Below are 25,552 nucleotides of genomic sequence, written 5' to 3'. Positions count from 1 at the left end.
CAATTACTCTCTACAGTTATCCAGACTAACTGAAACATAATACAACATATGGTTAAACTCATCTGAGTTATATTTATGAAAAAGAAATGATTTTTCCAGTTGTAAACACAGTTGTTTTATATTGGTGACACAATGAAGTTGTATTTTTTGTGTGTAAAAAAACAACAAAAATACAAAAACAAAATGTGAGCAACATTGCTTCTACATGACTGCAAATAACCAATAAATGTAGAGATAAAAAATCACAATATACATTGTCTTTCCTTTCCTTTAAAGTAAGAATTTGGTGAGAAATATGCATTTAATATTAATAATAAAAAAGCAAGACTGTGCAGTTCAGTGTGTTGTGACAGACTCCAAAGAGGCACACCTTTACCATAGCTTCCCATAGCTAACATTTTATAGTATAGAAAAAGGCCTCTCCTTCTATCCCCACATCTTTTTCATTTTGCTTTTAATCTGCATTGACGCTGTTGCACAGTATATAAGCCAGTCATAACACAGTTTTGGAAAAGGGCGTAGACTTAACAGTAACAGATTAAATTTATGGACACAATGGGCTAAAACTGAGCCCACCCCTGACTGTCAAAACTAAACGAAACTTGAGTGCAGAGAAAAGGCTCGGAGAGTTCACAGAGTAGTTGTGTGTCAGTAATGAACTTTTGTTAGGTCGTCCAGTTTGTGTGCACATGAAGATGTGAACTTGTACTCCGCTATCGTATTTTATATTTATGACGGTGATTTTTCCCTTTGTTTGTCGTGATACAGAAATGCCATCATAAATTAGCTCTGGATTTGATTGCTTGTAGTCACATCAAAGCACTGGCAGCATTCTTGTGATGTGAAATGTAACAAAATACCAAAGAAATAGCCAGATGCGTCTTTAAATTTAAGAACTCACTTATTTCTGCTGTCAACAAATTTTGCTATAATTGGTTGTAAAGAAAATTATTAAAGAACCCAGTGAATCAGTGCTTTTTGGTAGAAACATTGCTTTGGACTTCCTCATGACTCAAAGGAGAAAAATAAAGTGAAATTATGAAACTGAGAATTTCAGTTATTTTAATTGTCTAGTACCTGTCAGGCTACGCTTAAATTTTTCTCATGATACAATTGTTAGTAACATGTCATATAACTCAATCAACATCAAGTATATCTTCTCATTGCATGTGCTGTTAGTGGTCATTTAGGTATTGCCTTCTTTAAGTACCGTTGTTTTCTTATGTCAATCAAACCGAGGAGCCATCACGCAGCGTGTGCTTGTTTTCTCAGATGGCCAGTTGAGCGTCCACGGCCACTGTTATGTGTGTGTATGTTGTATGTATGTATGTTATGTCCTCAGCCTGTAGTCTCTGCATTGCTGGACAGGAAGATAAATGCGACTGCTATGGGCAGCATCATTATTAATGAAAAGTGACATCATCGCGTGGTCTGCTTAACAGCAATCAGGTCTCTCTCCCTGCAACACACAATGCAATCCAGATGTCCGTTTGATTAAAGGCTTAAATGTGATTGGAGAGGGTGAGAAGGGGGGAGACACAGCACAGGTCAACCCATAGATTCTAAAACAAAGACTTTTATAAATTTCTCTTAAAATAAAAACACATGGATGGAACCCCCCCCCAAACCTTCTTCAAGCCATTTCTTCTCTGATGGTAGTCACCTGGTTTTAAGCAGCAGCACACGATAATCTGCATGAAAATTCTTGTCTAATTGGTTCCACTACTTATTGTGAGACATTACATATTTCCTCCTCTAAAAGTTGTGGGGAATTCACACACTTAAGTTTTCACAATGCTTGAAGCTAATTGGTCAGTCAGAGCTTTCTTATAGGGATACTATTTGTTGTATTTCGAAATGCAGAAATTCTGGTTTGTCAGTCGGTCCACCTCTTTCGTCCAGACTGAAATATCTCAACAACTTTTGGATGGATTGCTAAAAAAATGTTGTACAAACGTTCATGTTCCCAAGAGGATGGTCTTTGGTGATCTCCTGATATTTCCTCTAGCACCACCAGCAGGTCAAAGCTTTTACGTAGCAGTGAAATATCTTGACATCTGCTGGATGGATTAGCATAAATGTCTGGTATCCCTGACCAACATAAAGTTTGTGATTTTGAGTGAAAACAAGCACATGATGAATTGCCATGAAATTTGACAAACATTAATGTTTGTCCCATGTTTGCGAAAGTAATTACAAACCCCATCATCTTCTATATCCACTACACTAAGATGGTGAACATGGTAAACGTATCTCATAAACATCACTATGTTAACATTGTAGGCATGTTAGCTTGCCAAAGTTAGTGTTTAGCACAAAACGCTATGCTACAGCCTCACCGAGCCGCTAGCATGGCTCAGGACTTCTAATCTTGTTAACATTATGCCTACATAATAATTTTTTTAATCAGCAGAAAAAAGTTTTGAAATGCCTTATATTCCTTAATCTACTACAAAAACAGTCAAATTTGCACAATCATGTCTAGGAATGTGGCAATGGAGGTCAAAACTGATTGTGTACTGTCTCTAAAGGCCTTTGCACAAGTCTGTATTTTTCATCTGAAATTGTTGCACGTTTTAAAAATATATACGACAAATCATGTTCACACAACAGGTTAGATTTTCTGCGTTTTTTCGCATCACAGCATTATTGTCAGCACTCAGATAGAGGATGAGGACACCAAACAGAGAGGGAGAGCGACAGAGATGTGGTGTCCACAAAATCATCCTCACTGCTTGAAGACTCCATTGTGTCTTGCATTGTGAATTTTCGCAACGAATAGAATAATAAAATGCATCAGACTGAGTGTTCAAGGTTTCTGTGATTTTTATCAGAGGACGGATAAGAAAAATACATTAAAAAAATACAGACTTGTTGTGCAAAGGCCTAAATTGCACTTGTATGAGGAGAGTAATGGGACATGATTTCAATCTACCTCATTTTCTCTCAAAATAACACTTCATCAGGTTGTATAAATAATAAGGTGAAGAGGCCTTGAAAGCCTCACGGCGACAGATGCAGTCATCTGGCAGTGCCACCAGGGACTCGCCTCCTGTCCAGCAAAGAGTTATTTAGGTAAACTAGAAAAAACAAAAACATACAAACACACCTGTCACAGGCAAGGATGAATTACGTCTACCTCGTTTTTTCCCTTCTCTTCCCCAACCAACATTTGACCTGTGCCGGCCACAAAAAGACGCGGGCGGTTTGGACCGACTGCAACCTGAACTGCCACATTAAATGACTCACCTGACGCTGACTGGGCGTGACCGTCTTCAGCTCACATTTTCCCCCACCATTTTTTTTTATGAGAGCAAAGCCAAGGTTGAAACCGAAGCACAAACCCACCCAGTGCTTTTTGGCCCACTTGTTTTCTTAGCGTATATGTTGCTGATGCAGGATGGATGGCGAAGTGAAAAATGAGAATCAGTGACTCACTTTATTTGCTTTATTCTGTATTATGGCAGACATGATGTTTGTCATGTTACTATGGCGGCTCTCGGGGAATCCCGATTTCTGTGACGTGCTGTTTTCCACCATGTTTCCATGTCGGGGGGTGGGGGTCATTGAAAAGCCTGAATATCACTAAGAGATGTATTTATGTTTTGTTTTGACCGTGCAGGTACTAGATAAACATGCAGTCCCTTGGCGAAAACACTTTCTGTGTGGCTCAGCTCAAGCTCACTCTCAAGGTGTCTCAGTGTGTCTCAAGCGCTCCCATTCTCCGTGGGCCAATTTTTACACAGGGGAAACCATCGCTCACTGTCTGTGCCTCTGTCAGGATTGCAATGATGCTATCTGTTGGTGTTAGCTTGACGGATGCCACACATGTAGGCTGCGGGCTCTGTGAGGGTGGAGGGCCACTAGAGACCTTAAGCCAGTTTCACAGGGAAAGGTGCTGCAGCAGGAGGTAGAAGATGACCTAAACACAGAAAAGACAGCTGAAGGGGGAGTGTGTGAGGCCTGTCCATCAACATGTTTGTGTTTGTTTTACCAATTAATTGTTTGTTTAGTTCTTTGCATGCTGTCTGGCTTATGAGGTCAAATAGGAGGGAAACATTTTCCCCTCATTATGAAGGGAATACCACTTACAATGAATACATATAATGCTCTGGCGTGGAAAACTCAATAACTTACTTTATACCAATCATTAAATCGTTCATATAACCAAAATTTACAACTTGAAGCTGCTTCATTGGCACTGAACATTTCTGGACTTGTTGTTTTCAATTGGACCAGCAAATTGGAAGGATCTTCATCTGAATGAGAAGAAAATCTCGCATTGGATGTTGTTACAGTCACCATCCAAATCCTTTCCTATTGTCCCGTTGTCAATGAATGCTGAGGTAAACTGACATTTTGAGACTACAGTGAGATCTTATTTGAAGTAATTTTACTTAGAACAAATGCTGAAAATCCTTAACATTTTATGCATGTATTATTATTTTTCAGGGTGCATTGTTGTGGCACATCAAATATTATGTTTAGGCCAGTTGCAAGATAGCAGATTCAGTAAAGGAACAAGCAGAGAGCATCAGGTCTGAGACTGCAGTCAAAACATTGCCTGCATAGCGTCTGTCTAATAAAGCTTGAAGGCCTACATCCTAGTATTTTTTTCAAAATGTTTTTAGAGCAGCATCTTCTGTGGCTGTGAATTCCCATCCGTGAGAAGCAGACTTGGCCACAGATGTTACATGTGTAGACCGGCACCGATGACATTGGTGATGCGGTGGCGTCCTGTTGTTGCCGCTTCCTCTTTGTTCTCTTTGCTTCTCGGTGTTGAGGGAAGGTGGTTTTGTATGTCAGCAGCCCACTGTGGAATGTCTGCTGCAATTGAAGATGATCCTGAGCAGCATCTTCTCAGGTGACAGGGTTGATATTGAAGGACTTCAGGTTTTACTCACAGACATCCTTAGCTTGGGCGGCCAGTTTGCCTCTTGCCAGATGACAGTTTTGACTTTCAAGACTGAGTTAGCCACATGTTTTCATAAACATCACTGTTTTACTGTTACTATGTCATGTAATTACTTTGCAATCTGAATATTTTTCTTTAAAAAAAAAAACAACCCATATCCTCAAAACAAATTAAGGATTCTGCACAGCAAATCATCATACTGTATATTAAAAGAGTAAATGTATACTGATGAAAGTGACAGCAACAAGTCAAAGTCAAATTAAGTGAATTTCATCTCCAAATTGATTTCTTGCATGTCCTTTATGTGTGTAGAGTTTTTCCTTACACGCTTGTGATATTTTGAACATTACAGCTTATCAAAAATTACTTTATCTCAACTATTTGCATTGTGTAAAGATTGTGTAAACCAGTGGATATACACACAGTTCCCAGTTTATTATTATCATTAGCACACCTAGTTGAAGAGAATGCAGTGTAATACAACAGCCCTGCTATAAATTCTAGTTTCACAAAGGTTATGAAGTTATTGATTTGTTCACCCCATATCAATAATGGTAGGCTAAATAAAAGAAACACCTGTATAATGCACAGCAGCACCATATTGCAGGACTCTTCAGATTTAGACATGTTATTGATACCAAGAAGGGCAGGTAATTTGGAGCTTACACACGAATCAAAAATCACAGAGGCAACAACAGATCAACATACACAGGGTAATACAAGGAAACAACGAGCAGCTGTACATAAAAAATGATATAGTTCATACAAATAAAAGAATGTTACAGTCATTTAAAATGACTACTTTCAGCATTTAGAGCCTGATAGCGGAATAATTTGGCAACTGAGTGCATTTATTCAAAAAGTACAACCTTCTTGCAACAACAGAAATGTCATCACGAAAAATATCTTTTCTGTTTTATTTAACAGATATCATAACCAAACACTCTAAATGTCGGGAAACACAAATATTTAAAACTGCAAATTATTGTAAATTCAGCATGATAAATATTTGAACTGCTACAGCGATTTTGAAAAGACACAAAGCAAAACTGCAACATTCAAAGCGGCAAAACACAACAAATACCCTTTTATCTCTGTTTAGACATCTTAAATATATCTTATCAGGAGGGACTTCTGCTTTCTAAACACAGCCAAATCTCTCTTTCCTCTCTGGTCCGAAGAGACACGCAAAGCAGCCCTCTGGTCTCAGGATGTCTGTCCCCGTTTGAAGTTTATCTAACTACCATATGTATTTATTTTCCCCAACAGAGTAAATGATGATTCTCTCTGTCCACTTATCATCCCCCTCCCACCAGTGCGCATGTTATTTATTATGAAATGACACCTCACTGTCCGGAGAGCCTGCTGAAGTGGGCATGATTCATGGAGGCAGACTATGAGACACAGGAAGCCCATTAAAAATCCTATCAACATCATGTTGCAGTTGGTGGACCATGAGGAGGAAAAAAGGATAGCCAGCAACAAGTTTTATGTTCAAGCCTGTTTTACTAATGGGGAGTCCAGATCAAGACACTTATCATTCGACTGTTATCCCAAATGTGACATGATTGCGTTTCACATGAATAATCTGAATGAAATAGTTATAGTTATAGTTAATAGTTTTTGAATAGAGAGTTAGATGAGCAGAGCAATAACACTCTCTGTGCATATGGTAAATATGAAGCTTAGCTTAGCATAAAGACTGGAAGCAGGTGGAAAAAGCGCTCTGTCTAAAGGTTGCAAAACCCACCTATTAGCTTCTCTTAAGCTAGTTTATTAACATGTTGTGTCTCATTACCAAACGATAGGATACAACAACTGAATTGTGAAAATAACAATTTACAAGGGGACTTCCTGGAGACTCCAAGAAGTCAGTGCAACTGACTCCAAACCCCTCATAAAACCCATCCCATTACCATATATATATATTTTTTTTACAGTTAAACAAACAAGATATGATGTGTTAACTGATTAACTTTAAAGGAGACCTATTATGCTTTTCCACATTTTATGACTTATCTACAATGTTAAATTGTTGGATGTTCATGTTAAACATGGCCAAAGCTTCAAATAATGAGGTTAAAATATTATAAGAAATCCCTGTGAGCAAAAACCTTAGAATTCCTTCTGTACTATAGGCTCTGTTTTGAACAGCTTTTTCTACCAACAGCTCTGTTCTACGACACACAAAGCCAGCCGGTGTTCCACAAATGGTAATTTGCTCCGCACAGAGACGGCACAGCAACACTCAGTCTGTCTGTACAGCTCAGCTACAGCAACAACAGCCTGGAAACAACTTCAGGTCTTGGCCAATCAGAAGACAGTGGGCTTTGAGAGGGGAGGCCTTAAAGAGACAGGAGCATCTACAGCTTGTTTCAGACAGAGGCTGAAATGAAGGCCTACATGAAGATCCAGTATAAGACAGAAAATTATTTTTTTGAACTTTGAATCATGCAAAGCTGCCATACAGGGACACAGAACTACAATATGGGACTGGAAAAGCAGTATAATAGGAGTCCTTTAAAGGTGCTAGTCTAGCTGTTTCCCCCTTATTCCAGTCTTTATGCTAAGCTAAGCTAATCGATCTTCTCACTTAACTTTCTACAGCACGTTTTCCATGATGTAAAACTATTTCTTAAACAGTTTGAAAGGTGATGCACAGCCACGTATATTTATAAGATATTATATTTTTTTTATTTTGTGTGTGTCAGTGTGTGCAAAGACAGAAATAAATATATAGCATTTCTAAAACTATTACAGAAACTCATGAATGGCCTTGGCAAATACACAGAAAATGTCCTGACAGTTGCAGATGCCTGAGCTCAAATGGCATCAGTCTGTGCTGAAAAACATTCAGCATGCTATGTTTATGAAACTAAATCCTTAAGAGCCCAGAAATTTCAGCTCAGTGATAAATTTCCTTTTTGGATTGTTTCAATCTTAGAATGCACTTAGATACACATTCTGGCTGCTTTGAAGATTGAAGGTGGACATATGGCTTTCCCTTTCCTCCCTTCAATTTACTGATATATACCAGGTGTTATGCTTTTCATGTCGCCTTCTCAATTTATCTTGAGAAGGTTTCATTCCTGGAAGAAAAGAATAAAAACACATATTGGTGTGCTACAATGAAAGAGGCTGCATTTTTTCCCAAAAATATTGTGCTATCCTGTGGCAGAAATGAATTAATATAATTTCTTTGTCTAAGAGCAAAGCAGTCTGTTGCATCTCATGTGGCCCTCAGATGTTTCTGTTATTACCCCTGTGCTAAGACAATTTATTATAGCGCAGTTCCAGAACACAAAGTGAAGAAAAGAGGCATGAATTTTCTCCAGAGACACTCTGCAAAGGCCAATGGTGCAATAAACAAAATGGACAAAAGCAGTCACATAAAATAATTTGGTACATAGATAGTGAACAGATAAGAGGGAAGGAATAAGCTTTGTCCATTGCCTGTCAGGTTGTGCTGATGGGTGTCTCCTTTAAAAGTCAAGGGGTGGTCAACATCACACACTTCACAGAAAAATGCATGGAAAATGTGGGGTGAAGTTCTGTTGTTGGCTGTTTTCAATCCATACACTCATAGCTATCATACCATTTTTGCATGGGGGGAAAGGGACTTAATTTCGTAGCTAATTTCAAGTCCCTGTAGATCAGAGGGTGTTTGACAAGTGAGCTGCATGACTTCTTCAAGTGAGGTAATGGTCATGTCTACCAGTAGATAAAGTTGCCAGGACAGGCCCATGTCACAATAATTAGTGTAGGTAACACCAAACACGAACCCAGTATGATTCACCCCCAAAAATCAGCAATAACAATGGCCCGTACTCATCAGACACAGATGAATCATATAGGTGGACTCCCTCGCCTCTAAGCACAAGTACTATTTCACTTTGGCTATGTTTTACTGAACTCAAATGATCCACTACCAGATGTGCAAATGCACACGAGCAGCTCACTAACTTTCTGTCAGCCCATGCTGGAGTGTAAGACCTCCAAAATATTTCTCCTAAAGCTGCAGCTAGGAGAATTATAGTAACATTAATAGCCCTGCCCTATCAGGAGGGACTGTAAGAACAAACCCAGTGGATGTCAACACTCCTGTGAAGTCCATGTCACTATTTTTCATAATCACATTTAAAGTTTTAATCAGATTAAGCATGTACAATACAAGCTTACCCAATGTGTGGTCTCTTGCCCTAAACCCCCACCCAAATCCTATTATTACGCATTTTAATTACAGGATAATACCTGTGGGATATTGTATCATGATTGTTGCTAATATTATTAATATACAACTGATTGACACTTGCATCACATACTTCGCTTTTGAGATGCCACTTGACCTCTGACAAGACAAATATGTGGATAGAGGCTGCTACTATTAATACAGTAGATATGTTTTGAAATGGGAAATAGGTGCTGCCATTGAATCCCACACATTCCACACAAGCTTTGGCAGTCAAATGTCAGCAGACAGGGTGGACAAGCTTATACTGGAAGATACTAACTTCTATCTTCGTGCCATGTGAATAGTGAATTAAGTCATTTCTGCCTCCGTTGCTAAATGTAGAGTGTTATTTTAAATGCATTACGCTGATTTGTAAAACACGCCGCTGTGAATTTTTTCCTGTTAAGTCTTAACAGGCTTGACTCCTGTTATTTTATCTACCGTGTTCAGAGTGCTAAATCAAACTGTTTCTAATTAGAGGGAAGTGAGTGCAGGGAGAGGCAGGGAGGTCTGAGGAAACCCAGCCACTGAAGGTGTGAAAGATGAGGACAGATGTTGTGTTGTCTCTGATGGTGAGGTCACTTTGATGGCTTTGACCTCATGAGCGCGAGTCAGCAGGACTCTCGCAGCCAACAGGTCATAAATATATGCCTGGGTTCGGGAGGCAGACATTACCAACATAGCACTGCATGACCTAATGATCTGGCAAGCTATAGACAGCGTAGTGTGTTGTTTTGGTGTGCCCATACTACCATTCATTCACACACAGCAAAACTAAATTGTAATAGAAGTAAAGGTGATAGTAATCAAAGTGGGAATCATTTCTTCTGATTAAATTTGAGATAAAAACAAATACAATATAGAATGTAAATCGAAGCAAAGTTAGAAGAATATTTACACTTGCAAGTGTGTTATACTTTACTTTTATACAGGGGTTATGCCAATAAGATGTCCTTGACCTATACTTGCATGATAGCAATTGGCTAATTGAGCACTTAAGACTCATTATAAAAATCTGTCTGACCATGACCCTTAGTGTGTGTTTGGTAAATTACCAAGAGTCATGAAACAAGAAACAGTAATACAGTGCCCACCGTTGGCAGGAATGCATACTTACAATATGGTCACCATTACACCACACATCCATCACCTAGCTCTGTAGGTTTTTGGGTAGATCTGCTTAGTGTGAGATTTCTGTAGTACAAAGATGTTTGGGGACCACAAGTCTGATGACGTCCACAAATGCTCTCAAGCTCTTCCCTGTTGTTTTGCTAAATTACTGTATCAGTGATCACGTCCCCAAACAGGTCAGGCAATTCCAGTTGCGCAGCCGCATGGAGGATTTATTAGAACCAGATGGGCTGTGCTCCCTTACAAGCCCGGTCGAGTCGAAAAACATTGGGCTGGCTTCTCCCAGGCCTGCTCTGGGGGAACGGAGAGCGGCTGGTCCACCCATTTCCTTTCCTTGCCCTTCCCAGGCATGTCAGAGAAGAGCCAAGCCAAAAAAATCAGACCTGCAGTGGCTTTTGGACAGGCTAGGGCTCGAACAGTGTGGTAATTACGGATGGCAAGAGGGAAGGTGTGCGGTAGAGAGGAGGGGGGCTGCCAGGCGGAATCATCCCATGCCAAAGGCTTTAAAAGAGCCACAAAGGAACTAAAAGAAAAATAAACAAACACATTGCTGAAAAGCCCTGGCACTTTTTTTCTCTGATATTCCCTTGACACTGACTGTCAAAGCAGAGGTAGCTGAGGTTGGGGTTCTTGATACTCTTTCATGATGAACAGTGCCATGACATGACACCCATCAGTTCAGCTGTGAGCAGAGAAATGATGACGAAGCTAAACAGTCAGCATCAACGTGACCTGTTCCACTATCTAACATAATGTACAAGGCCACGGTCCTATCTTGAATACGTTGTCTCCCTGGACATTTCCCACCCAGTCTCAGTGTCCTTCTATTCAATTTAAACTTCTCCTTACTTTTTACTTTACTTTGCTCCATCCACCTGTGTTTCATTGGCCAAATATACTGGTATCCCTACACATCTCTAAGCTGAGGCAGACTAAAATCAGACTTTAGTCACAGAAGTGATGACTTGAGAATTGACTTGGACTTGACTGTTGTGAGATCTGAATTTCCTGAGATTTAAGCAAAAACATTCAAGTTTTGACTTTGAAACTATACAAAAATAAACAAGACTGCAACAAGTAGGCCTTGCATATTCACACAACTTGAATATTTCATTTTAGATCTGTCCCGTTGAAGGGACTTTGTCTCAGTTTGGAAAATAAAAAACTAACACAAAGTCGAAAGAAAGATTGAAATACAGTGTAATTCTTCAAAACTGTTGTTTTTTTAAGCATGACTACGATAATTCCCCAACCTTAACCACATGTTTATTATTGTAACTTTGATGACGAAGGTTCCTTAACCTTACAAAATAGTCTTTTGAACCTAAATCACAATGTTTCCCCAATCATAACAAAGTACTTATTTTAACCCAATCCATGAGCTTTCCCTAAACCTAAACAATGTGTTTTTGTGCCCAAACCTAACCGAACCTTAACCAGAGCATTGTGGCATCATTAAGCAGAAGCCACAGACAAATGATGTTGTCCTGCTGATAGGAGCATCAGAAAAATCATCTATGTGTCCTCTCAGAGGGTATGGAAAAACAATGTACATTTGGAGGACTTGACTTTACACCTGAAAAATTTGAAATTGAATTTGGCGAGAACTTGGGACTTGATTTGAATTTGACCTCAAGGACTTCAGACTTAACTTTAGACTTGCTTTCATAAGTTTTGAGACTTGAGATGTGACTTGCCACAAAAGGCCTTGGTGTCAAAACTGTCTGATGTAAAATTTTACTGTCAATACTGAGCACAGTCACACTCCAGATATGTTCCAGCCATAAGCGGTGAGTTTTTTTGTGTGTACAAATAGTAAATGTTCAGTTAGATTTAATGGAGCTGGACAGAGTTGTTCAGTTAGGTTTAATGGAGCTGGACTCTGTTATGGGACATCAAGGCTCAGTTCTCCCATTCTCCCACAGGATCCTTTTGACATGTCTACATGAATCACAAACAATATTAGGTGTTACAGAAGATGGATCTGCAGAATGATTCATTCTGTCCGATTTTGGGTGCAAAGTATTGCCAAACTTTATTTGCTCATTAAAGGCCTTGCTTATGATCCTTCACAGGGACCAGAAACGATTCAAAGATATTTCCAAACAGGTGGAGAAACTTATGAGCATGGGTGGATTTCCTGAGGAGAAGCATAAAGTACAGCAGAAAACTGGAAAAGCAGCACAGACCTATTAGAAGGATCTGGCGTCTTCTCCTGTTTGTAGTAAAGCAGTGGAATAATATAACATTACAAAATTTTGTTTTGGGTGGCCTTGCATATTCCCCCAAGAAAATATAAACAGCCGCTGTTCAGGGAATGCCCAAACATAATTCATTGCTCGAGGAGAGATTTTTCCTCGCAGCTGCCATATTTTGCCATGACAAGTACATGTCTCCAAAGGATCATGTTAGAGAAACATTGGCTAGAAGTAGACATGATTTACTCCATTAGTTGCTCAAAATAAGAGGGGCTTTTGTTGCTAGACATAGATTGAGGAAACAGGTAATATCAAGGCCAAACCCAGAAAAACAACTTGTTTCTGAGCTACTGTTTCTTGACGTCAAGGACAGTGGCATGTCTGTAGTGCAGCAGTTAGTGACGGGCAGTCTGAGACAGTTAGGACAGGATGCATAATAAAATGGCCTTGGAAGAAGGAAATCGATCATTATTCATTTCTTACATGTTTTTGTTCAGCACCAGTCCAAGATTTGTATTTCTTTCTCAGATGACATTAGATGTGTAGGATTTAACATGCTATTTAAATGCACTCTTGTGTGTTACTTTGCAATGCCCAGGGAAAGCCAGCAGCATAATAGACAGTGATATGCCACTCAGAGGGAAAAACATCAGTTCAGTGAAGCGGACAAGTCAATAAATTATTTAAAAAGTGTCAAGGCATTCACAGGTTACACAGATAACAAATGCTCACTTTGTGGTTTCATTTAAAATAACTAAATAAGGTTACAGCTTACAGGAATAAGTCAACATTTTAGGAACTAACCTTATTGACTTCCTTTCTGAGTGTTAGATGAGAAGATCCATACTACTTTCATGTCTATACTAGAAGCAGGGCAGCTTGCCTGGCTCTCTAAAGTTTAAAAATACACGTAACAACACCTCTAAAACTCACTATGTAACATTTGTTCTCACATTTGTTTAATCTGTACAGAAACCAAAGTGAAAAACCAACAGTTGTGGTTTTGCATGGGCTTGCTAGACTATTTCCTGACTAGCAAGGCTAGCTGTTTCCAGTCTTTGTGTTAGCATAATTTTTAATGGATAAATACAATATGAGAGTGGTATCAATCTTCTCATCTAACTTTTGGAAGGAGAATGAACAAGCGTATTTCTCAAAATGTCAAACTATTCCTTTCTTCTCTAGTGAAATCATCACTTTGGACTTAATAAAGTCTCTTTATGAAATCTCTTAAAGCAGAAAGAATTATTCACTAATGTCTGGGGTCAATGGACTTCACTGGTTTGAAAATGTACGTCATGAAGAAGTGAACAAGACCTAATTTTCACTATGTTCACCAAGTGTTTGTGCATTGAAGTGGCTCAGTTTGTAGAATCTCTAGGTAATGTATAGAGCAAAAACAGAATAATAAACAAAACACCATTAGAGCAATTGATGACCAAATTATGGTTGATTACAGAATAAAACACTGACAAAATAGGCATAGGTTTAATGGCATTCCTTTAATAGCATCTGGTGTGAATACGGTGAATGTAGGTCATGCATGGTTCAAAATGAGTGTGAAACCATTTTCATTTGCAAAAGACACACAAACAACTTCAACCTCCTGATAAATGCGAGAGCGCCTCCCTCTCTCCTGAAGGTTGGCGCGAGCACTCCTTTCAAAGCAACAGCGAGCCTCTTGATGTGGTCTGTCATTTCCTCTGAGCTGGCCTTGCTACAGCATGGAGGTTCGAGGAGTGTGGGAAAAACCAGTGTGAAAGGGAAGAGAGGAAGTGTGTATTTATCTCTGTTGGTGGGGCGTGATTCCCACTTTGATCTGTCTGCAGACCAGCTCCTGGACCGCCTTGCGGGCAGCAGAAGCCATGAGGTCACTTCATCAGGCAGGATCTAGCATGATGCTAGGACAGCACCTGTCTAGATAAAAAAAACTCCTGCATCCAGTGGAATAGCAGCAGGTGCAGTCAAAACCATGCAGCTTGAAGACTTGCTGACCTTTGTTACACTGTAAATGATTGACAGGTCATCCCAAAACATACATACACACGATATTTTGTTGTTCAATGTCATGACAACCTACCTCTTCATCCAAATGAAGTATTATTTATTATTGATCACACAACCGCAGTTGAAGGATTTAAACAGTCTTAATGAGCAGACAGACTTTGTTCAGCACTAATGAATCATGAAGTAAGTTTCATGGAGGAGATTTACAGTAAAGGATATGATATCATGGGGTTTGGTCTCTTCGTAGCTATCCATCTTCAATCCATCTCCAAATCTTAGTCACTGAGCAAACAATCCTTTATTTGCTCTTCTCATTCATCCAGGAGTGGCTGATTAAATGATCCATTTTCCATTGTCTGGAAAATGGTATATTTAATTAAACCACAAGCAGCATGTCAACACCTCCCCCCGTGTACAGAATGAGATAATATACAGTTGTGTTCACATGCCATTGTGTCTTCAGTCTGAAGGACACTTAAACCTGCATTCAAAGGGGTTTTCCAAATGGGGGTCCCTCGCCAGGAAGTGTGTTTCCCAGAGTTCAATTGCATCTGATGTTTGACAATCATCTCCTCATACATGTATATCTATACTCAGGATTTCCAGCTGCGGGTACACCCAGACCCTCTCCACCTCATTCTGTGTGCATAAGTAGGAAGTTGGTCAATGAGAGTGTAAGTGGCACATGGTAGCGAATGGTGGCCTGGGAGCAGATTAGCTACTCCTGTATCTATCTGGTGCTGACAGTTCACACAGGCATTTTTTTCCACTGCCCCTGGGCGTATCAACACACAGTTTCCCTTCTCAGAGGGCTCTATCTCCCGGCCTCAGGGCTAAAAATGTGAAGGCACACTGTATACAAGGCTCGGAACGTAGACATGGCTTGAAAGTAAATACATAAATTGAATTGGCTGATGAAATGGGGTGACAATCTCCTTATTATTTCTTCTATGTAAAGTTGCATTGTCACATTGTGGAATCCCAGAAATTCCGTTAGAAACAATTAAATTAAAGCTAAAGCATGTAACGTTGGGAAACTAGCATGAGACAACAAAATTTTGAAAATATCTGACCGAAAAAATCCCACCCCCTTCCTTCAGGCCTCCCTCCAAAGCCACTTCCCCAAAACACATTTCCATGCACAATGAAAATGTGTGCATGGGTGTGCAATGGGTGCACGCAGGTAGGTAGGTAGACAGTCAGGCCAGCCAATCATTTCATTCGGACCAAGTTAAACGATTGGCAGTGATTATTACAGTCCTGCAACAGCCACGGATACTGACTTTTTTTTCATTTTTATGGCACAGCATTTTTACTTCAGAGAATTTCAACAAACATAAGAACAAATGCTTCCGAAATAGATTCCCCTAGCTTCAATGAACTGATCATTTATAGCACATTCGGCAGAAAAGGCTCTGAACAGCAACAAGGATTAAGCTGGAGAACTTACTCCTCATAATAAACACTCACATGCACATTAAATCTTAGTTAAAAACAATACCACATACGGAGAAGGTTGGAGTGGTGGAGGGAGCTGCAACAGCAAACAGTGTTGGCTGTGGTAATACTGTGAAGTTTGTGGTTATAATGGGAGCGCTGTACACCTGAATGAATATGATGGGACTTTGCTAGTCAGCTGATAGCCACACAACTGTTAATGAGAGTGATTGCGAAGGATGATGCCAATTAGCTAATGCAAGTGTGACTGGAAACGCCTTCCTCCATATGTTATGTTATGATATTTTACCTTCAATGTTTCAGTTTTATCTCATTTGTCTGACAGGGAAAATCTCGTAGCTAATTATCTTCGGTGGGTAGACAGGTTCTGCAAATGGAGTAGGGCCTTGAACTAAAGGGCAAATAGATGGAATTAAACCAGAAAACTTAAAGGTGCCCTGCTGAGTTTCCTTGTAAAGATACAAGCATTAATCACCAAACACATTGCATGTACCCCTGAGGCCTAAAAGATTTACTGAATGCATTTCATTCCTCATAAAACATTTGCAAAGCTGATTTTATGAAACCTGCATTGTTTACATAGACATGTTTACTTACTAAGAGGCTTCTTCTTTCCTGCTTTTGCTGGCACATTGTTGCATTTCTTATCACCACCTGTTGATAAGTGGAATAGCGGCAAAGAATGAGAATAGCATGTGTGCATATGTGCACTGTTCTTCTAGTGGTGAAAAGCGTCACCTTAAGGAAAGACACCGGCATGGATGGATTATGAGTTGATTGGATTCTGGTCACAGATGCCTACAAAAGGCCCCTGATCCCAAATAGGTCCCTCTGCTTGCTTTAATGTGACATCTAAAAATGGAATTTCAGCCTTTTCAGAAGGACTTTTGATGAAATGCTTTGACCCAGTCATGCCTATAGAGGTTCTGCCTTTGGGCCATCTGACCTCTAGGGCTCCTGAACTTTGAAGCCAATTCAGTCACTTAGATCGGACCTATCCCAAATGGCAAACAAAATTGCTTAAATTGTTTCCACTGTTTGTCACATCAGAGATATAAAACAGTTCCATGAGGCCATCAAGACAATGGAATTTAAATTCATTGACTCATCTTTGGCAGTTGGCTGTCATGTGTTTACTGTGTTTATTCAAGGTCAAAAACACTCAGGGGTAAGAATCCAGTTTCTATGTGTCACCCAACAAGCACAGCCTATGCCTTTACCCCTGACTGTCTTGTCAGTTTTTACTCCAGCTACCCATTAGAGCATACATCTGCTTCATTATCTTTATTAATGATGTTTCTTCCCTCTCTTTCACATCAAATGTTTTCACTTATGGTTCTGGTGATACTGCCGGTCATTAGGACAGCTGAAAGTGTGGGATCCCATCTGGAGTATATCACACAAAAGACTGTCAGGCTGCAGAGACTACTGAGGCTCCAGCAAACCTTCAACAGTTGTCTCAACCAGGTCACCGTGTTGTGGAATATGGGACTTAGACGTAGGGGACAGAGGCAGCCAGGCAGGCGTAAAGAACTTGTTACAATGGAATGAGCTTCCTCTCCTCCCTTTCACACAGCTGAGAAAGAATTCCCAAAGCATGATAAAATTTGACGTTTCCTTACAGCCTTTAATCATTTAGACATATCAAATTGCAAATCATTAAAAAAAAAGAACAAATCCAGTTGTTGCTGATTAGCATAAATAAATGAGAAGTAAATGTTAGCATTAGGGGCCTCGACAGTGATGGAGGGTTGCAGAATTTCCATTTACAGTCACGCACAGTAATGTCATCACTTAAGGGGAATTTTACCCCCCTGTAGATTAACAATCCCAGATAGCTTTGCAGAGCAGGTTCAAACACCTGACGTCACGTGCTGGGGTGGGAGCAGGGTCTTTAATATAGAGTGGCAAGGGTGTGGTGCTCTGAGCTCGGAGACCATTAAACTGTCACCACTCTATTTCTGTGGTGGGACTACAGAGAGTTTTCTCTCGTCCCCCGTTGCACTGATAATGATGAGATTTGAGGTTGGTCAGCCACTTTGCTCTGTGTGTGTAATCAAAACTCAAGATTGCATTTTCAGCTACTGTTGAGCTGCAGCAAGTATGTGCATGTGGAGGTGTTGCGGACACATGTTGTTCATATGTGTTCTCTTTTGAGTGCTGGATGAGGTCAAAGAGGACAAAAGCATGGCACATGCAGTCCAGTAAAAGACCTGCAAAGTTTACCTGAGCAAAGTTTTCAACTGACTGGCAAATCTACAAGTCTTTAATAAAGCAGAATTATAGTCCTTCACAAAGAACAATTAAAACAGATTAAATTAAATTGCCAGGTATGTCTGCACCAAAACACATTTCTGTTACACAGTGTGCCGATCGGTTACTATAGCAGCAAATGTTTTTGTGTTAATCACAGTCAACTTACAGTTTACAGCTTACTCAAATCAAGGGTTTCACTGCAAAGCGCAGTTTTGCTCTTATTACCATCTTATTTTAAGACCGGGGCTCTGTTGACTGACCTTTAATTTTGTTACATGGAAGGAAATATCAGTTTAATTATGATAATGAAAGAATTTCCATGCTATGTCTTTATGAGAGAAACCTTCGAGGTGGGTAAAAATCTAAGATAAGTGAATTGACTATGAAAAAAAATTACGTAGCTGTAACTAATGGGAATACTTTGCCCCTGAGGCAGTGAAGGCTGAGCTCAGGATGACATTCTTTATAATTCCCTACTTACAGGAAGTCAGTTTGGATGCTGAGATTATAAAACAGTCCTGACCTTAAACACATGGCCTTTACCCTGTTTGCCTGTTTGGCTGTGTTGTAGGCGTGCTACTGCACAGCAACAGTACAGGAAGATACAGTAGCACCACCTTGTGTTGTGGCACAGTCAAAAGGTTAAAGTTCTACAAAAGCATCTCTCTTATTTTTATCTTAACTTAACATTTAACAGGGAAACAAAATTCAGAAATTCAGAAGGGTCCCTAGACTGAGGGATATAAAAGGCCGAAATTACAAAATTATAGAAGAAACTAAATCTCATTTAAGTGATGCAAGGTAAAGAATAAAGACCAGAGATGCGTCACATAATCTCATGATAAGTTATGAATATGTTTTTATATAAGGCAACTTTTGCTCTTGAGAATTTCTCATACAGTTGTGACGAAGCTGGGCGGTATGCGGGCATCCCCTTGGCCTTTATGTCTTACGCACAGAGAAGAGGAGACTGGCTTATGTTGGCTATTCCTCTAGCCAAAGCAGCCAGACACTGAGTTGTTCTGGCATAATTAGAACCTGCTGCAGATGTCTGAAGTATTACCTCACTGCAAAGAACACGGCTTCCCCAGCTAACAGCCCCAGCTGGCTGGATCTGGATTCAGTTCCACTACTGATCAATGGGGAGCTCCCTGCACTTACAGCTACCACTGGTCCTGTATATTGACCAAATCGAATAGGAGGAGCGGCGTTAAGGATACAATTCTTCTACCAAGCTCTTTGCTGAGTGGGAGCCAGTTTTCCCTGTTTGAAATTAGCTGTTGTGCGTCTATAAGGGCCTCAAACTTATGAAACTATTTCCTCAACACAGATATAAACTGGACTGGGCTCTTCTCCTTTTTGATGGATGTTCCTTTACTACCCTAATGTGCTCATACACACACCAGCAAGGAAATTGAGTGCATGCTCGGTAATTTGAGAAATTAAAATGTTTCCACTGTCATTAAGTAAGTTGGCAGAATTCATTAATAAAGGGATTATTACAGCGCTTATATCATAGAAGGCCTTGTGCTGTCATTGCATAGGCACTATAATGTCTATGCACACTTCCCCAATGGCAAAGTATAAGCAAAGTCTCAAAGTATAAGCATGTGAGGGACAGCCTGGGGATCAAGGCTGTCTCCAAGGTCTCCTAACTGCCTGAATCTAAACTTAAGGTCATTCCTCTACTGCTCGACCAATTACCCACGCACGCAGCTCTGCGAAGTCTCAGCCAGACACTTTGGCTGAATTGTTCCAGGACATCCTCCTGTGGGTTTAGACTGGAAATATGGGCTGCCATCGACTGACATTTTTACATTGACTAACCAATACACAGAGGATTCGAGGGCAAGTGGCTGGTAGACGTAAATTTGCAATGAGACAAGAATTATTTTGTAATTTCTTGTCTATTCTTTCCTTTATGATCACTAAAGGGCCATTCAGTGACACGTCACTGCTAGCTGAAAACACATTTTAATCATTTTCACATCTCAAAGGAAATGTGTAATTACTCCATGATATTTTCTCAGGGATGTGAATGCTTTTAGTATCCGAGACATAGAGTCATTGACATCAGGCACATATTTGTAGACGCTGTTTGGTGGGGTGAGTCATGTCATGACTCGTCTGTATGTGTGTTCCATAACCCCTGGTCCCTGCAGAGAGTCTCATTACAAGGAAAATGATGGTAATTGTTTTTTTGTGATGGGAGGAGGAATAGATATGTCAAAGCACAGACGGACACCGTGTTAGAAAGTGGAAGTCATGACCAAAAACAAAACTACTTCCCTGATAGAAAATCCTGAAAACATCTCATATCATCACACATCACTATAATCATATTTTTATATTTACAATATCAATCGACTATGTGGGGGTCACTCACCCACACAGAATACTCAACTCTGCAGAGTTCTGCAGAGTGGTTTAATGTATTTTAGTTAATTGTGTCAGCATCTTTATCTTATTGTTTTGGTTTCAAGACTCACCAAAGCAGGTCTAAAAGGAGAGTGAATAATAGACTTGCATTCATCAGGTGGACAGAAACAGTCCAAATGAATGGTAATATTGTTTTTTGTCAATTAGTCAATTGAGTAATTAGTGCAGATTTAAACGGCCCTTACTTTGTTAAAGATCATGCACTGTGATGACTTTTTCAATAGATTTTATTCCACTCTCTAGCTGATATTCCTCAAGGTAGAGCATTTTAAGGAATCCATCTCTGGTGTACTAAAGTTTAAGGTTTAAGGTCAAGGTTTAAAGTTTTCAATTGAATACTTGATCATTTTGTATAAAAGTAAGTAAAGCAAGCATACGTAGGCCTACTACATACTGTATGTATGGTGTGCATATGTGAGAGGCCAAATTCACTGCAGCACAAAAAAAGTTAATTTCAGCCTCTTTTCATTTATAAAAATGAACATGCTCTGTTCCCATTGAAGCCCCCAGACAGAACATGTCCGTTTTGATTTATGGAGAGGAAATAGTTGCGTTCTCCTTGCGGGTGGGCCTGTAAAACCCATGTCCCAACCTTACTCTGGTGTGGCCGACTTGTGTAAGCTGCAGCGTAAGCCCAAATCACAAGAGGTCATCATCTCCAATAGTCAGTTGCAAGTCTTAAATTACGGCTTGGTCACTGTAGAGAAATATTCCCAGATGTAGCTTCAGTTTGAGGGGTGAACTGGAGAGAAGATACCTGATCACCCCAAACACTCCTCTCCTCTAAGGAGGAAGGGTTGTCCTTTGTGCTCCTTAAGAGCACAGAATGGAGTTAATCCCTCGATCATTGAGAAGGAAAGAGAAGCTGGCTCAGATTCAAGCAAGAAAGCCTATTCAAAGAGTAAATCTGATGCATAGCAGTTACTTTAAATGATGGGCAAGACAATGAGTGTAGAGCATTCGCTTGTTATGAGGGAGTAATGTATGAACTGACATATGAGGGTAATAATAAAACCAGACATGGTGTCATAGTTGAGCACTCATTTACTGCTTCTCTGGTTCTCAGTACGTTTCAATGGACTGTAAAAAAGCAGGATGTGTCCCGTGAATTCACATAATCGATGGTGGTTATTACCTCCCCAAAGACCTCAAGGAGAATATATCAAGAGCAGGTGTGCACATATAAAAACCATAACAAAATCTCAGCATATGACTTGATGACAAAATGAACAGATTAAATAACTTTATTCGACACCTGGAATTCTTTTAAATAATACTGCACACTGGGCATATGAAACTAAAACAATCATCCAAGGAGGTTAACAGGGGTCTATAGCCATGAAGGGAAATATTGTCATAAAGCAGTCCAAAACAGTTCACATGTCGAAGTCTACTGTACAACAAAGTAAGTCATTTTCTTGAGGATGGTCAGGTCCAATTTGCTGCTTACGCAAAGCAGTGACATCTATGTTGGCCCGCTCGTTGGGGAGACATGATGTAATTTGCGATTAGGTGGTTGGTTTTGATATCACCTCAGTGTGATGTTCTAATGTCGTCATTGAGTGCTCCAAGGATTGTAGACCCTGATGTCCGAGCTGCTTCTCAACTCTGCAGCTGATCTAATAAACACCAAATTTACTTTTGTTCATCGTGTCTCTCCGGAAAACAAATTTTGAGCACTAAAGTAATAAATTCTAGCTCTAATATATTGTGAAATGTTAAACCACTATAAATCAAGTTAAGGAACTTGACAACAATGGGTGTGACCAAGTTAGTGACCCACCAAACCTCCAGTCTTTCACTCATTGGAGTCTCATACGAATGAATTAGACCACAGTGCATCAAATACAGTCTATCTTCTGTAATGGGATGTGGACAAACTGGACTTTAAAATGGACTGTAACTTTTTGGGTGGGCATAAATGTGATAATGCTATGTTTCTGATCTGCTACTGAACAATCATCTAAATAATTAAGAGTAATGAAATGGTGAATGAAATGATTTGCTTATATCTCCAAGCCATGCTCTATAACTGTGGCATGCTAAGATACTAAATATTTTGTAGAGAGCTCTGCAACTAAATTATTTTATTCAGCAACAGATTGCACAATTACTTTGACTAAAATACATTTAAAATTGTCTGAATGTTAATGGGTTCCTAATCAGATAAAATATATTTACTTGATGATGCATTTTAAAATACAGATCAGCATTTGGATTTTTTTCTGTCTCAATACTGAGTTTACTGGGTTGACTATAGATTACCATTTTATCATAAAAATCCCCAAGACAGAATATCTAACAGGTCAAACCAAAAGTACCCTTTATTGACATAGATAATGATGATGCCATAAATCCTTACCGTTGTGTTTTCTTCCTGTTCTTTACGGTGGTGCATTGCATTGCAAAAGTAATATGTTCATATCCGAATGGTCATAAGTCACTTAGCAGCCAGTGTACCACATGGACTACATGTCAGCCAGATGTTTTATTAGAAGGGAAACTCTCATCATACGTGTTCATGTTTGCTGATGTAAGCAATATTTAATGATTTACCCCTCTAATTTGGAGATTAAAGCTCACCACTAATGACAGAACACCACAGTAACTTATAGATCTGCCTCTAGTCTTGAAAACCACAGAGGAGGAGAGGAGGGCGGAGAGTGACGCACTTTGTCATATATATAGACACGGTGATTCCACCTCTCTCTCTCACCAGAATGGAAGGAATGTTTTGATAGATCCACCCCACACATATACACATACAGGAAAAAGAGTGCCAACACAAGAACCCAAAATGAACGTGCAGCCATTCTTGTGAATATGCTGTCACTATACAGTATTTAAGTTACACTGTGAAACAAACAGCATCTATAGAATTTACATTTACTGTATAGACTCTGAACTTGTCACTGCCTGCAAGCATGAAGCAACTTCAGCATAGCAGAGATCGGGGAGTGACAATATAAATTTTCCTCTGGTGGCAATTTGGTAAATTAGCAGCCACCGTACACCAACACATTTCCACAAGACCTCATGCATGAGAGCAGTGGAACAGCCAGCAGTCACACCATATTGCAACCAACAAACGCCAAAAAAGAGCCAAGATGCTGGCTCAATATGCATCCGAACAAGCAGAAAATACTTTGGTAAAGTGGAGCAGGGATTCTCATCAATTGTAGCAGAGAGTCAGCCAGGATTGTCATGATCCAAAGATGTGACAGCACAGACAGGAAACTCTGGCTTTAAGCTTCAGGTGGATTGGCAGCTAATATGAAGAATGGCAGATGGACAGAAATGCTGGCAGCATTTGGTGCAAATATGATGATTTTCTCCACAAAGCCATCCTGAAGCAACACAATTACTGACTGTTAGCCATCTGCAGCAAATAGACAGGCATATTGTGAAGGGTGTGTTCGATAAAAGTTGGGCATATATGATTGTACCAGTGCAAATCCCACAGACTTCACCGTGTTAGTGCTATGACATATAACATAAAGGATGTGTCAAAACAATGAGATAATATATGGTCTAAATAAAGTACATGGCATCACAATTAACTATTATTACCACAAATGTAAAACCACCAATGTGAATCTGTGAAGAGTCTGGTATTGTGTTTGTTTTCAGTGCCAGTATCTTATGGTAAGTGAATGGTTAAATGGTTTGTAAATGGTCAAGATGAATGCCAAATTATACTGCGCCATGAAGTCAAAGCTTATAAAGAACTTCCACATCCACTGTGTAACAGTATTGTTCCAGACAATCTCACACATCAGATCCAGTCTGGAATTGTTTTTGGGATAAAGTTGGGCTCCTTCTCACAAGACGAGAACGCAAATATTCAATGTTTCTGACTCTCAAAACATCGGTCTACCACAGGTGCAAGTTTTCCGTACCAATTAGCAAGTGCTCCACCCACAAATTTTCCATCAAAATAAACTGGGAGCACATAAAAATGCACATTAAAATGGGAGTGATTGTGTTTGATATTCAATGCTTTAATTGAAACCAGGCAGTAGAATTACAGAGCTCTGTTTTGACGGCTCCATGGTTTCCATCAGTAAAAGGGGATTCCTGAGTGATATCCTGAGGAACACTAGATTTCCTTTTAGAGGAAAACCAAACAGGGTAACACGTCATTGTTTTGCATTGGCTTCGTGGTCAATCGGCCTTACAGTTTTTTCTCTACCTGTAATGGACACTGGGTCAAAGGTTCATACTCCTTCTGTCTGCCACTCAACACTCTTTGCACATACATTCAGTAACCATCTCACATATGGCAGGGCTGGGTAAACATCTGGTAATCTTTGTTTCAGCTTCTCAATAGCTCACCAGGCTATGGTCTGTGTACTCAATCTTCTCCAATTACATAGCTGCTGGCTGCTCCCCTGAGGTTACGTGGACAACCATTTGGGATTGCGGAAGGGGTTTCCACAAAATAGGTGTTGTCCAAAAATTCCTTGCAGTTATGGAAATAAACCTGCAAAAAGAGAATGCGATATAGAAGCTGTGTAGGGAGAGTGAACTTATGGGCATGCCTTTGGGTACATTTAATCAGGACATTTTTTCTTTTGTTTTTAACTTTTCATATCCAAAATCTGTGATGAAGTGAAAGAATTTAAGAGATGAAAATCTGTTTTTAGGTTCGCTAAAGAAAAGAGGACATGTATGAGCTGCTGGACCAAGAGCATTACAGAAGTTTTACTTTAAAGGCCAAAGATGGTTACAATTATTCTTTCCGTTTGTGGTTGTATTGACTTCAAAAATTGCAGCCCATGGTATTAGGTTGGCGGCTTCTTTAAAGAACACGTCACAAAAATTCCAACCTAAACTTGATGGTCCACACCCTCATTACAGGCCAAATCTATTGCCCTGGCATGGCTTTATATCTACTTTGTCAAACATGCTATTTGC

Source organism: Micropterus dolomieu, linkage group LG06 (genome assembly GCF_021292245.1).
Source record: "Micropterus dolomieu isolate WLL.071019.BEF.003 ecotype Adirondacks linkage group LG06, ASM2129224v1, whole genome shotgun sequence".
Classification (NCBI taxonomy): Eukaryota; Metazoa; Chordata; class Actinopteri; order Centrarchiformes; family Centrarchidae; genus Micropterus; species Micropterus dolomieu.
The sequence above is the reverse complement of the archived record's forward strand: the minus strand, read 5'-3'. Positions refer to the sequence as shown.